The following is a 12,719-nucleotide window of genomic DNA, read 5'->3' as shown; positions in this document are numbered from 1 at the left end:
CTCTTGAATTCTGTTGGTGAAGCTTGTATCTACAGCTCCTTGTCTTTTCTTTTGATTTTCTATGTCCAGGGTTGTTTCCATGTGTTCTTTCTTGATTGCTTCTATTTCCATTTTTAATTCCTTCAACTGTTTGATTGTGTTTTCCTGGAATTCTTTCAGGGATTTTTGCGATTTCTCTCTGTAGGCTTCTACTTGTTCTCTAAGGGAGTTCTTTATGTCTTTCTTGAAGTCCTCCAGCATCATGATCAAATATGATTTTGAAACTAGGTCTTGCTTTTCTGGTGTGTTTGGATATTCCGTGTTTGCTTTGGTGGGAGAATTGGGCTCCGATGATGCCATGTAGTCTTGGTTTCTGTTGCTTGGGTTCCTGTGCTTGCCTCTCGCCATCAGATTATCTCTAGTGTTACTTTGTTCTGCTATTTCTGACAGTGGCTAGACTGTCCTATAACCTGTGTGTCAGGAGTGCTGTAGACCTGTTTTCCTGTTTTCTTTCAGCCAGTTATGGGGACAGAGTGTTCTGCTTTCGGGCGTGTAGTTTTTCCTCTCTACAGGTCTTCAGCTGTTCCTGTGGGCCTGTGTCTTGAGTTCACCAGGCAGGTTTCTTGCAGGCGAAAAATTGGTCCTACCTGTGGTTCCAAGGCTCAAGTTTGCTCGTGGGGTACTGCCTAAGTCCTCTCCGCTGTGGCAGCAACCGGGAAAATCTGTGCCGCTCCTTCCGGGAGCCTCCGTGCACCAGGGTTTCAGATGGCGTTTGGTGTTTTCCTCTGGCGCCTGGATGTGCACAGAGTGCAGTCTCTTCTGGTTTCCCAGGCGTGTCCGCCTCTCTGAAGGTTCAGCTCTCCCTCCCACGGGATTTGGGTGCAGAGAACTGTTTATCCGGTCTGTTTCCTTCAGGTTCCGGCAGTGTCTCAGGCGCAGGGGTCCTGCCGCTCCCGGGCCCTCCCCTACGGGAACCCAGAGGCCTTATACAGTTGCCTCTTGGGCCAGGGATGTGGGCAGGGGTGGGCAGTGTTGGTGGTCTCCTCCGCTCTGCAGCCTCAGGAGTGCCCACCTGATCAGGCGGTGGGGTCTCTCTCCCACGGGGTTTGGGAGCAGAGAGCTGCTGCGGTCCGGGATCCGCCGGTGTGGGACTTCCGGTAAACACAGGAAGTGCCCGGCCTTAGAGGAATTTTGCCTCTGTGTGTCCTGAGTTCACCAGGCAGGTTTCTTGCAGGGGAAAAGTTGGTCCTACCTGCAGTTCCAAGGCTCAAGTTTGCTCGTGGGGTACTGCCTAAGTCCTCTCAGCTGTGGCAGCAACCGGGAAGATCTGCGCCCCTCTTTCCGGGAGCCTCCGTGCACCAGGGTTCCAGATGGCGTTTGGTGTTTTCCTCTGGCGTCTGGATGTGCACACACCCTGTCTTCTTTAATATCCTAGAAGTTGACTAAGCTAAAACTGTTGCTTAAATTTTATCTGATATGTGTTTTTTTTATTTCCCTGGGTAGGTTTGATGAGGAACTGAGGGAAGGGCTCTGTATTAGTATCCCAGAGTGCAACAGACTACAGTACTACCCCTTATTCACATGTACTGAGACTCAAGCCTCAGCAGGTCTCAGCCTTCTGCTTTCACCTTGTCCAAGCATTCTTATGCTACATCTTATTTATAGATCACACATCAGAAGAAATGAGCAACAGTGATAATTCCATCAAAATTATAAAATACAAAATAAAAGTTTGGAGCCATTCCTAAATAAAGTAAGGATCGCTTGCACATAAGAACCATGGTGCTGTACAGTCTGGTGGCTGAGACCACTCTAATATGAATGATGTGAGAGAAGTAAACAGAGGAGGAGGAGGAGGAGGAAGAAGAAGAAGAAGAAGAAGAAGAAGAAGAAGAAGAAGAAGAAGAAGAAGAAGAAGCATTGTTCTAAGGGATGAATGGAGCTGGATGACATAATCACTCAGTGGAGACATGCTGAATGATTGAGGAATTACAAATTGATTCTTTAAAAAGTATTATCATTGTGAGTGTGTGTGCATTATACATACATGTGGGTGTGCACACACATGGTAGAACATGGAGGCCAGAGGGCAACTTTTGCAGTCGGTTCTCCATCTACCTTTACACGGCTTCTGGGGATTAAATTGTGGTCTCCAGGAGTATAGAGCAGATGCCTTCACCAACTGGATCCCACTGCATAATTCCTTATAGAATTTTTAAGTGCTTGGGATACTACGGGTAGCTGAAAATGCAGAAAGGAAAATAGCCAGTAAGGGAAGAGGACGACTGTGCCACCATCACGGCGATGTTAACTGATCAGGCTGTACCTCTCAGCTATGGCTCCAGCACCTTCTGTACCTGCCTGACTGTCTTCTGACAAGCTTCCCACCATAATTATCATGGGCTAACCCTCCCAAACTGTACAAAAGCCCCCAATTGAATAGTTCCTTTTATACACTGCCTTGGTTATGGTATTTTGTCATAACAAAAGAACAGTAACTTAGACAACCCCTGTGTCTAAAATTGGTCACATTCAAATTTATGTATTTGAAATGTGTCTGTGAAGGGGACACCTCAGCCTCTCACAACTGCCCTTCACACTGGGCTCCCACGGCTGCCACAGGTTAAGTTGACGCTCCAAGTCTGCCATTAGAGCCAGTTCTTTTTTGGCTCACTCTGTCAGGAAAGTGGCAATTTCTGTTAACTCTGCTAGTTCCTGCTTACTTTCTTTTTGATTCAAATGAACTCTTTACCAAAGGAGCAAAATAACTGAGGTTTAGGAAATCTCAACATTATACTGAAAGCAGAAAATATTTTTTGTTATTAATAATTTAGAAACACTTGAGTCTGTAAGCAGGGTTGTGTAAGCCAAGAACAATAGGAAATGCTCAACAACCTTTCCTATTTTAAGGTTTTCAGCTCTTCCTAGCAGTGCTTGAAGCACCTGGATGTGATTATCTGCAGCACAAGTAGAGACGAGAAAAGCTGAGGGAAGATTCTGATCCATACTGGAATTTGTATAATTACTCCGCAGTGATTATATATTAAAACCAGTGTTGAAAGCCTTTCTTTGGTATTTTGTATTCAAACATTAAAGAATGTGCCTCTTGATATCCAGAGGAAAGGGATTTCATGATGTTAACTTCTTTTTTTTCTCATTAATTTCCTTATTTCTTTTACTCTACATCTTGATCACAGTTCCTCCTCTCCTCCCAGTCCCACCCTCACAAGTCCCTCCCCCAATTACTCCCTCCCTTTATCCTCAGAGAATGAGAAGATCCCCAAGGATACCAACCCACTCCGGCACATCAAATCACAGCAGGACTAAGTACATTCTCTCCCACTGAAACTCAATAAAGAGTCTCACTAGGGGAGGGGATCCAAAGGCAGACAACAGACTCAGAGACACACTCTGCTCCAATTTCTAGGGGATCCACATGAAGACCAAACTGCACATCTACTACAAATATTTTGGGGGCCTAGATCCAGCCTCTGCATGCTCTTTGGTTAGAGGTTTAGTCTGTATGAGATCCCATGGGCCCAGTTTAGTTGACTCTGTAGGTCTTCTTGTGGTATCCTTGACCTCTCCAGGTCCCTGAATCCTATCCCCTATTCTTCCACAAGACCTTGGGAATGTTCTCATTCTCTGAGGATAAAAGGAGGGAGCAACTGGGGGAGAGGCTTGTGAGGGTGGGACTGAGAGGAGAGGGGGAGAGGGGCTCTGATTAATGTTTATCTGAGGGTCTCTGTATCTGTTCCCATCAGCTGCTGGGTGAAACCTCTCAGAGGACAGTTATGCTAGGGTACTGTTTGCAAGCCATGTTACTTGCCAATGGGATGGCTCTCAAGATGGACCAATCATTGGCTGGCCACTCCTTCAATCTCTGTTCCATCTTATCCCAGCATATCTTATAAGCAGGACACAATTTCAGTCAAAGGTTTTATGGGTGGGTCGGTGTTCCCCTCCCTCCACTGGAAGCTTTGCCTGACTACATGATGTGGCCATTTTAGTTTCGATATCCCCAACTGCTAGGAGTCTCAGCTAAGGTCAAGCCTCTGTAAGACAAAGAAAACCATCAAACAGGTGTTCAAAGAAGGAGAGGAATGGTAAAAGATCTTTACTAACCCTTCATCTGACAGAGAACTAGTGTCCAAAAAATAAAGAATTCAAAAAATTAGACACCAACAAACCAAATCACCCAAAATGGGGCAGAGCTAAATGGAGAATTCTCAACAGAGGAATCACAAATGGCCAAGAAGCACTTAAAGAAATGTTCAACATCCTTAGTCATCAGGGAAATGCAAATAAAGATGACTCTGAGAGTCCACCTTAAACCAATCAGAATGACTAAGATGAAAAACACAAGATAGAACATGTTGGAGAGGATGTGGAGCAACGGGAGCACTCCTCCATTGCTGGTGGGACTTGGGACTGCAAACTTGCACACACACTGTGGAAATCAATTTGGTGGTTTCTTAGACAATTGGAAATAGTTCTACCTCAAGACCCAACTCTAACACTCCTGGGCATATACCCAAAAGATGTCTCATCACCTCATATCAATCAGAATAGCTAAGATAAAAAAAACTCAGGTGACAACAGATGCTGGCAAGGATGTGGAGAAAGAGGAGCCCTCCTCCATTGTCAGTGGGATTGCACACTGGTACAGCCACTGGAAATTAGTCTGGCAATTCCTCAGAAAATTCGACACAGTACTACCTGAGGACCCAGCTTAATCACTCCTGGATATATATCCAAAAGATGCTCCACATAACAAGGACATATGTTCCACTATGTTGACAGCAGTCTTATTTGTAATAGACAGAAGCCAGAAAGAGCCCAGATGTCCCTCAACAGAGGAATGAATACCGAAAATATGAAACATCTACACAATGGAGTACTACTCAGCTATTACAAACAATGCCTTCATAAAATTCATAGGCAAATGGATGGAACTAGAAAATAGCATCCTGAGTGAGGTAACCCAATTACAGAAAAAAAGAAAACCACACATGGTATGCACTCACTGATAAATGGATATTAGCTCAAAAGTTTGGATTACCCAAGATACAATCCACAGACCACCTGAAGCTCAAGAACAAAGAAGACCAAAGTGCAGATGCTTTATTACTTCTTAGAAGGGGGAACAAAAATATTCAAAGGAGGAAATATGGAGACAAAGTTTTGAGCAGAAACTGAAGGAAAGACCATTCAGAGACTGCCCCCCCTGGGTATCTAGCCCATATACAGCCAGCAAAACAGACAATATTGCTGATGCCAAGAAGTACATGCTGACAAGAGACTGATACAGCTGTCTCCTGAGAGGCTCTGCCAGAGCATGACAAATACAGAGGCAGATGCTCACAGTCAACCATTGAACTGAGAACAGGGTCCCCAATAGAGGATTTAGATAAAGGACTGAAGGAGTTGAAGGGGTTTGCAACTCCATAAGAACAACAATACCAACCAACCAGAGCTCCCAGGGACTAAAACTACCATCCAAAGTGTACACATGGACAGACCTTGGCTCTAGCCGCATATGTAGCAGAGGATGGCCTGGTTGGGCATCAATGGGAAGAGAAGCCCTTGGTCCTGCCAAGGCTCAATGCCCCAGTGAGGGGAATGGGAAGCGAGGAGATGGGAAGGGGAGGGTGGGTGGCTGGGGGTACACCCTCATAGAACAGGGGGAAAGGAAATGTGATAAGGGGTTTACAGATGGGAAATTGGGAAAGGGGATGACAATTGAAATATAAATAAAAATAATATCCAATTAAAAAATGTTCCATAACCACTCTCCAAGCCACACTTTCCATTTTGCTAGAGATGCAGGGATAACTATTATTAATTTATTTTTAAAGTTTTATTTGATTGACAAATGCTGACCAGGTGCTCCAGGCAAACAAAGAGATGATTTTCATGCTTTGAGTACTGATGATTACACTTGAGTTGATGAGTACATATGTTATTCATGAAGTTACTATTGTGTATATGGGTGTTGATGAAATCAAGTCTCTGAACAGTTTATAAGGAAACATTACAATAATGTTCAAATAGCTGCGTACATGTATCGATGTTTGATTTTTTAATCTCTACTTAGTTATATGTTATCTTTAGAAGCACTGGGGGAGCAGGGAAGTTGAGGGAGATACTATTGAGTCTTGTCAGGAAGATATTTAAACATAGAAATCTCAATTCTACTTCAAAATGCAAAATTTATCTTTTTATTTTTAGGAAAGTAAGGTGTGGGTGATTTACTGCAAAGTATATAAGCCCTTTTCAGTCCTCTGGATAATCCAAGGGAGATGCCCTAGTTACATGACTGTGCCTAGAAGATGGGACCTCCTTATATGATGAGAATGTCTTGTAAGGAGGCTCTTCTGGCCCTTTGAAACTTTACACCTTTCAAAGGCAAGACCTGGCACAGCTTTAAAGACTTAGTAATGGATGATAACTGGTTGTGATTGGTAGGCACAAAGTTAAGATTTCATGCCCTGTCATTCATTAGTCCTATGCAGGGAATTCAGGCTAATGAACAAGCCTGGAATTCAACCTGACATTTCTTTAAATGCAATCGTTTCCAGCTCATGACAAATATGCTGTCATTCTGAAGAAATCATTCTGTCCCGATGGATGACTCTTGGGGTCATTTGCTCACCAGTAACTAAGCAATGACTGATTTATCCTTCACTTACAAACAAGAAAGATGGTGATTGGTATAGGTGAGAGTCCCTCCTCTGAAACCATGTGCCTTTTCTTCAATACAAATTCAACAGACCTGCAAATGCAAGCCTCAAGTAACAAGGACTCATCTGCAGTGATGGGCTCTGGCCACTGCACTATTCATTTTGTACAAAGCTTAGGTTTACAGATTTCTTTCTTTGCATACAATCCATTGCCCACAGAAATAAAATAAGAGGGTTTCTTTCATAACTTTATTGTTTTACTCTATCAGGAAATGCTTGCGTAAGATGGTATGCTGGGCCATGGTCATTATTCATGTAACATGCATGTACACGTTGAATGCTGCAAATGTAATTAACTTGAAAGTAGAGTATGAGAGGATTTGGTATTGAGGGGAATCATAGGAAAGGGATGACTCAGAACTGGGTAGAGGAAATGCAAAGATGGGTTTTACACCCAGTAATGTTCTCAGATGCTCTAGAATGGCGTTCTAAAGATAAGACAATCTTTCAAGGTGCCCCAAGTTAAAAATAGAATCAAAATTCCTCTGGGACTGGACACTTCCATTTTCTAGCTGGCGCCTGAACCTCGAGGATCCTGGTCCACAGCTCCCTGCTCCCAAACCCTGTGAGAGAGAGAGAGCAGATTGCCCAGATGTGTGGGAAATCCTGAGACTGCAGGGCAGGAGAGACCGCCACTTCTGCCCACCTTTGCCCACATCCTTGACCCAAGAGAAAACTGTATAGGGCCTCTGGGCACAAGAAGACAGGGGCAGTCAAGCTGCAGGAGCCCTGCAGTCCAGACTATGCCCAGATCTGAACGGACCTGGTCAAACAGCAATCTGCACCCAAATCCCATGGGAGGGAGAGCTAGACTGTAAGAGGGGCAGACACACCTGGGAAACCAGAGAAAACTACTCTCTGCCCACATTTCTAACTCTAGAGGAAAACGCCTAGCACCATCTGGGCCCCCTGTGCACAGGGACCCAGGAGAAGTAGGGGCAGGCCCTTCTTTTTTTTTTTTTTTTTTTGGTTCTTTTTTTCAGAGCTGGGACCAAACCCAGGGGCTTGCACTTCCTAGGTAAGCGCTCTACCACTGAGCTAAATCCCCAGCCCCGGGGCAGGCCCTTCTAGTTAGTTCCTGCCCACAAGGACAGCTGAAAGCCGGTGGACAGGAACGACTACATGCCTGAAAGCAGAACACTCTGTTCCCATAACTGGCTGAAAGAAAACTGGAAGCCGGTCTACAGCACTCCTGACACACAGGCCTATAGGACCGTCAAGCCAATGTCAGAAATAGCAAAACAAGGTAAGACCAGAGACAACCTGATGGCAAGAGGCAAGTGCAGGAACCAAAGCAACAGAAACCAAGATTACATGGCAACATCAGAGCCCAATTCTCCCACCAAGGCAAACATTGAACATCCAAACACAGAAGAAAAGGAAGATCTAGATTTAAAATCACATTTGATCATGATGATGGAGGACTTTAAGAAATACATAAATAACCCCCTTAGAGAAATGCAGGAAAACAAAGTAAAAAAATAGAAGCCCTTAGAGAGGAAACACAAAAATTACAGGAAAACACAGTCAAATAGGTGAAGGAATTGAAAATGGAAATAGAAACAATAAAGAAGGCACAAAGGGAGACAATCCTGGATATAGAAAACCAAAGGAAGAGACAAGGAGTCATAGATACAAGCATCACCAACAGAAAATAAGAAATAGAAGAGAGAATCTCAGGAGCAGAAGATTCCATAGAAATCATCGACTCAACTGTCAAAGATAAGGGAAAATGGACAAAGCTACTGGCCCAAAACATACAGGAAATCCAGGATACAATGAGAAGATCAAACCTAAGGATAATAGGTATATAAGAGAGTGAAGACTCCCAACTCAAAGGACCAGTAAATATCTTCAACAAAATCATAGAAGAAAACTTCCCTAACCTAAAGAAAGAGATGCCCATAAACATACAAGAAGCCTACAGAACTCCAAATAGATTGGACCAGAAAAGAAACTCCTCCCATCACAATAGTCAAAACACCAAATGAACAAAACAAAGAAAGAATATTAAAAGCAGTAAGGGGAAAAAGGTCAAGTAACATATAAAGGCAGACTTATCAGAATCACACCAGACTTCTCACCAGAGACTATGAAAGCCAGAAGCTCCTGGACAGATGTCATAGAGACCGTAAGAGAACACAAATTCCAGCCCATGTTACTGTATCCAGCAAAACTCTCAATTAACATAGATGGAGAAACCAAGATATACCATGACAAAACCAAATTTACACAATATCTTTCTACAAATCCAGCACTACAAAGGATAATAAATGGTAAAGCCCAACATAAGGAGGCAAGCTACATCCTAGAAAAAGCAGGAAACTAATTGTATTGCAACAAAACAAAGAGAAGACAAGAACACAAACATAATCTCAACTCTAAATAAGAAGATAACAGGAAGCAATACTCACTATTCCTTAATATCTCTCAACATCAATGGACTCATTTCCCCAATAAAAAGAAACAGATTAGCAAACTGGATATGTAATGAGGACCCAGCATTTTGCTGCCTACAGGAAACACACCTCAGAAACAAAGAGAGACATTACTTCAGAGTAAACGGCTGAAAAACAACTTTCCAAGCAAATGGTCTGAAGAAGTAAGCTGGAGTTGCCATTCTAATATTGAATAAAATCGATTTTCAACCAAAAGTCATCAAAAAAGATAAGGAAGGACACTTTATATTCATCAAAGGAAAAATCCACCAATATGAACTCTCAACCCTAAATATCTATGCTCTAAATACAAGGGCACCTACATAAATGAAAGAAACCTTACTAAAGCTCAAAGCACACATTAAACCTCACAAAATAATAGTAGGAGATTTCAACACCCCACTCATCAATGGAGAGGTCATGGAAACAGAAATTAAACAGAGCCATAGAGAAACTAACAGAAGTTATGAACAAAATGGACTTAACAGCTATTTATAGAGCATTCTATCGTAAAACAAAAAGATATACCTTCTTCTCACCACCTCATGGTACTTTCTCCAAAATTGACCATATAATCAGGCACAAAACAGGCCTCAACAGATGCAGAAAGATAGAAATAATCACATGTGTCCTATCAGACCACCATGGGCTAAAGCTGGTCTTCAATAACAATAAGGAAAGAATGCCCACATATACATGGAAGTTGAACAATGCTCTACTCAATGATAACCGGGTCAAAATAAAGAAATAAATCAAAGACTTCTTAGAATTTAGTGAAAATGAAAGTACAACATACCCAAAATTATGGGACACAATGAAACCGTGCTAAGAGGAAAACTCATAGTTCTGAGTGCCTGAAGAAAGAAACAGGAGAGAGCATATATCAGCAGCTTGACAGCACACCTAAAATCTCCAGAACAAAAAGAAGCAAATACACCAGGAGGAGTAGAAGGCAGGAAATAATCAAACTCAGAACTGAAATCAACCAAGCAGAAACAGAAAGGACCAGACAAAGAAGCAACAGAACCAAAAGCTTGTTCTTTGAGAAAATCAACAAGATAGATAAACCCTTAGCCAGACTATGCAGAGGACACAGAGAGTGTTTCCAAATTGACAAAATCAGAAATGAGAAGGGAGACATAACAACAGAATCAGAGGAAATTCAAAAAAAGTCATCAGATCCTAGTACAAAAGCCTATATTCAACAAAACATGAAAATCTGAAGGAATGGACAATTTCCTAGACAGATACCAGGTACCGAAGTTAAATCAGGAACAGATAAACCATTTAAACAACTCCATAACTCCTAAAGAAATAGAAGCAGTCATTAAAGGTCTCCCAACCAAAAAGAGCCCAGGTCCAGATGGGTTCAGTGCAGAATTCTATCAGACCTTCATAGAAGACCTCATATTATACTATCCAAACAATTCCACAAAATTGAACAGACGGAGCACTACCAAATTCCTTCTATGAAGCCACAATTACTCTTATACCTAAACCACACAAAGACCCAACAAAGAAAGAGAACTTCAGATCAGTTTCCCTTATGAATATCGACGCGAAAATACTCAATAAAATTATTGCAAACCGACTGGAAAAAATTTCCTGAACAAAACACCAATGGCTTACGCTCTAAGATCAAGAATCGACAAATGGGATCTCATAAAACTGCAAAGCTTCTGTAAGGCAAAGGACACTGTGGTTAGGACAAAACGGCAACCAACAGATTGGGAAAAGATCTTTACCAATCCTACAACAGATAGAGGCCTTATATCCAAAACCATGCATTTTCTAAATGCTTAAAATATCTCATCCATAAATCCATGAATACAAAATGATTATTTTCAATATATCTTTCAGTAAGAATTACCAACCCAGCACAGTTTTTTCAATGATTTTTTTTCTTTGCAAGAAGTTACTTCCACCTAAAATTGCTGGTGGTGTGATCTGTGCTGTGGTGATGTGATCCTTCTTAATAAAATCGGTAGATTTTTTTTTTTTTGCTTCTTCACCCCTTCTTATCAATTTTAATGGGGAAGATAGTGGGAAATTCAGTGCTTCCAGTGTTAATGTCCATTAATTACTGCATCAAAATTACTGATTCATTCATTGTATACAGAATTGACACACATAGGATTATGGGTTTCTGTGCAACTTTAAAATTAACTAAACATCAGGGAAAGCAATACCCTGATTGGAATAGAAGAGATGGACCATGAAACTAAGAACTCTTCTCTCTGACAAAGCTTTTCTGTTTTAGGTTTTATTTCTACTTTTCAAGATAGTTTTCTTGAGAAAAACACAGTCTTATAATCCAAGCTCAATGGTATTACAACCCAGTCCTAAAACATTAAGCATAAAACTACCGAAGAAAGAGACAGCATGATACACACAGAAAGGCTCTGCATGTCTGAAACTTATTGAACGAGCAGATGCCCTGAGATTTGATGCCATGAGCACAAATTTATGAACTCAGTAATTTCTAATAAAAGTCAGACTGTGGGAGAAGTGTCCATAAATGTGAAGAGCCGTTGAGTCAGTCAAAGCTGCTATCATGTCTAGGTTCAGCACATAGGTCCAGTATCAATCGGTTACTTTCCAGCACTGGGCCAGAGCTTTGCATGACAACTCAGCCAACATAGGTCCATATATATAAAGAGAGCTGAGGGCCTCTCAGCTGTGCAGGCTGCTGCACTGGAGCTAACATTGCTATGTGTTGGGTAGTGTTTGCATCAATGAAAGAGGCTGCTGAATAGAAACAATGGTATTTCATAGCAGATATCTTTACTCATGATAATAATAGATAGCAAGAAACCATGTTTCTTTATGTTCGTTTTATGTCACGTAGTTACTTTTATCCAATGCAGCTGTCAGGGGATAAACAATTTGTCTAATTTTTCTGACTAGATATATCAGGCTCATAACTTGCACCCATGTCTTGGATTTGTCCACTGAAGGCTTTAGCCAACACATGGCATTACTACATTGTTCACAGTAAATCATAACAGCTTTTCTAGCATGACATCCAGTTACTTGGGTTGTCATATGAACAGTGTGAGCTGTTGCAATCACATCAGGCAAAGAAAAGCATCAATATCGCTGCTGGGATTCATTTATAATATATCAATATTGTTCTGCTGCTTTGCTTTTGGCTTCTGTAGCTAACTTAAAGCACTATTTATTTGAACGGTTCTACTATGCCCAATTCTTTTCCTACAAAAGAATTTTCTTTCCGTGTACTACATGGATACACCTCTGACCTTTCACTGAGGTAAGAATTATACCACATATTTTACCTGGCGTATGTGGCTAGCAACATGGTTGCTCTGCTCCTGTTCCCGGTCTACGTCCCATTCATAAGCCTGTGTGGAAATGTGCTGCGTTGCCATTTTCATTACACGCCCACTGCATCCTTGCTGCTGGAGGGCAATCAATCATTTGAGAAGGGTGCTGGGAGATGCTACCTATAATAAATATGTCTCATCAGTAGCTCTCTATAAATATCTGTTCTCAAGGTGCTTATTTAGAGTCACACACACACCAGAGTATGACTGCTATT

Source organism: Rattus norvegicus, chromosome 1 (genome assembly GCF_036323735.1).
Source record: "Rattus norvegicus strain BN/NHsdMcwi chromosome 1, GRCr8, whole genome shotgun sequence".
In the NCBI taxonomy this organism is placed as follows: Eukaryota; Metazoa; Chordata; class Mammalia; order Rodentia; family Muridae; genus Rattus; species Rattus norvegicus.
This window is presented reverse-complemented; position numbering follows the sequence as displayed.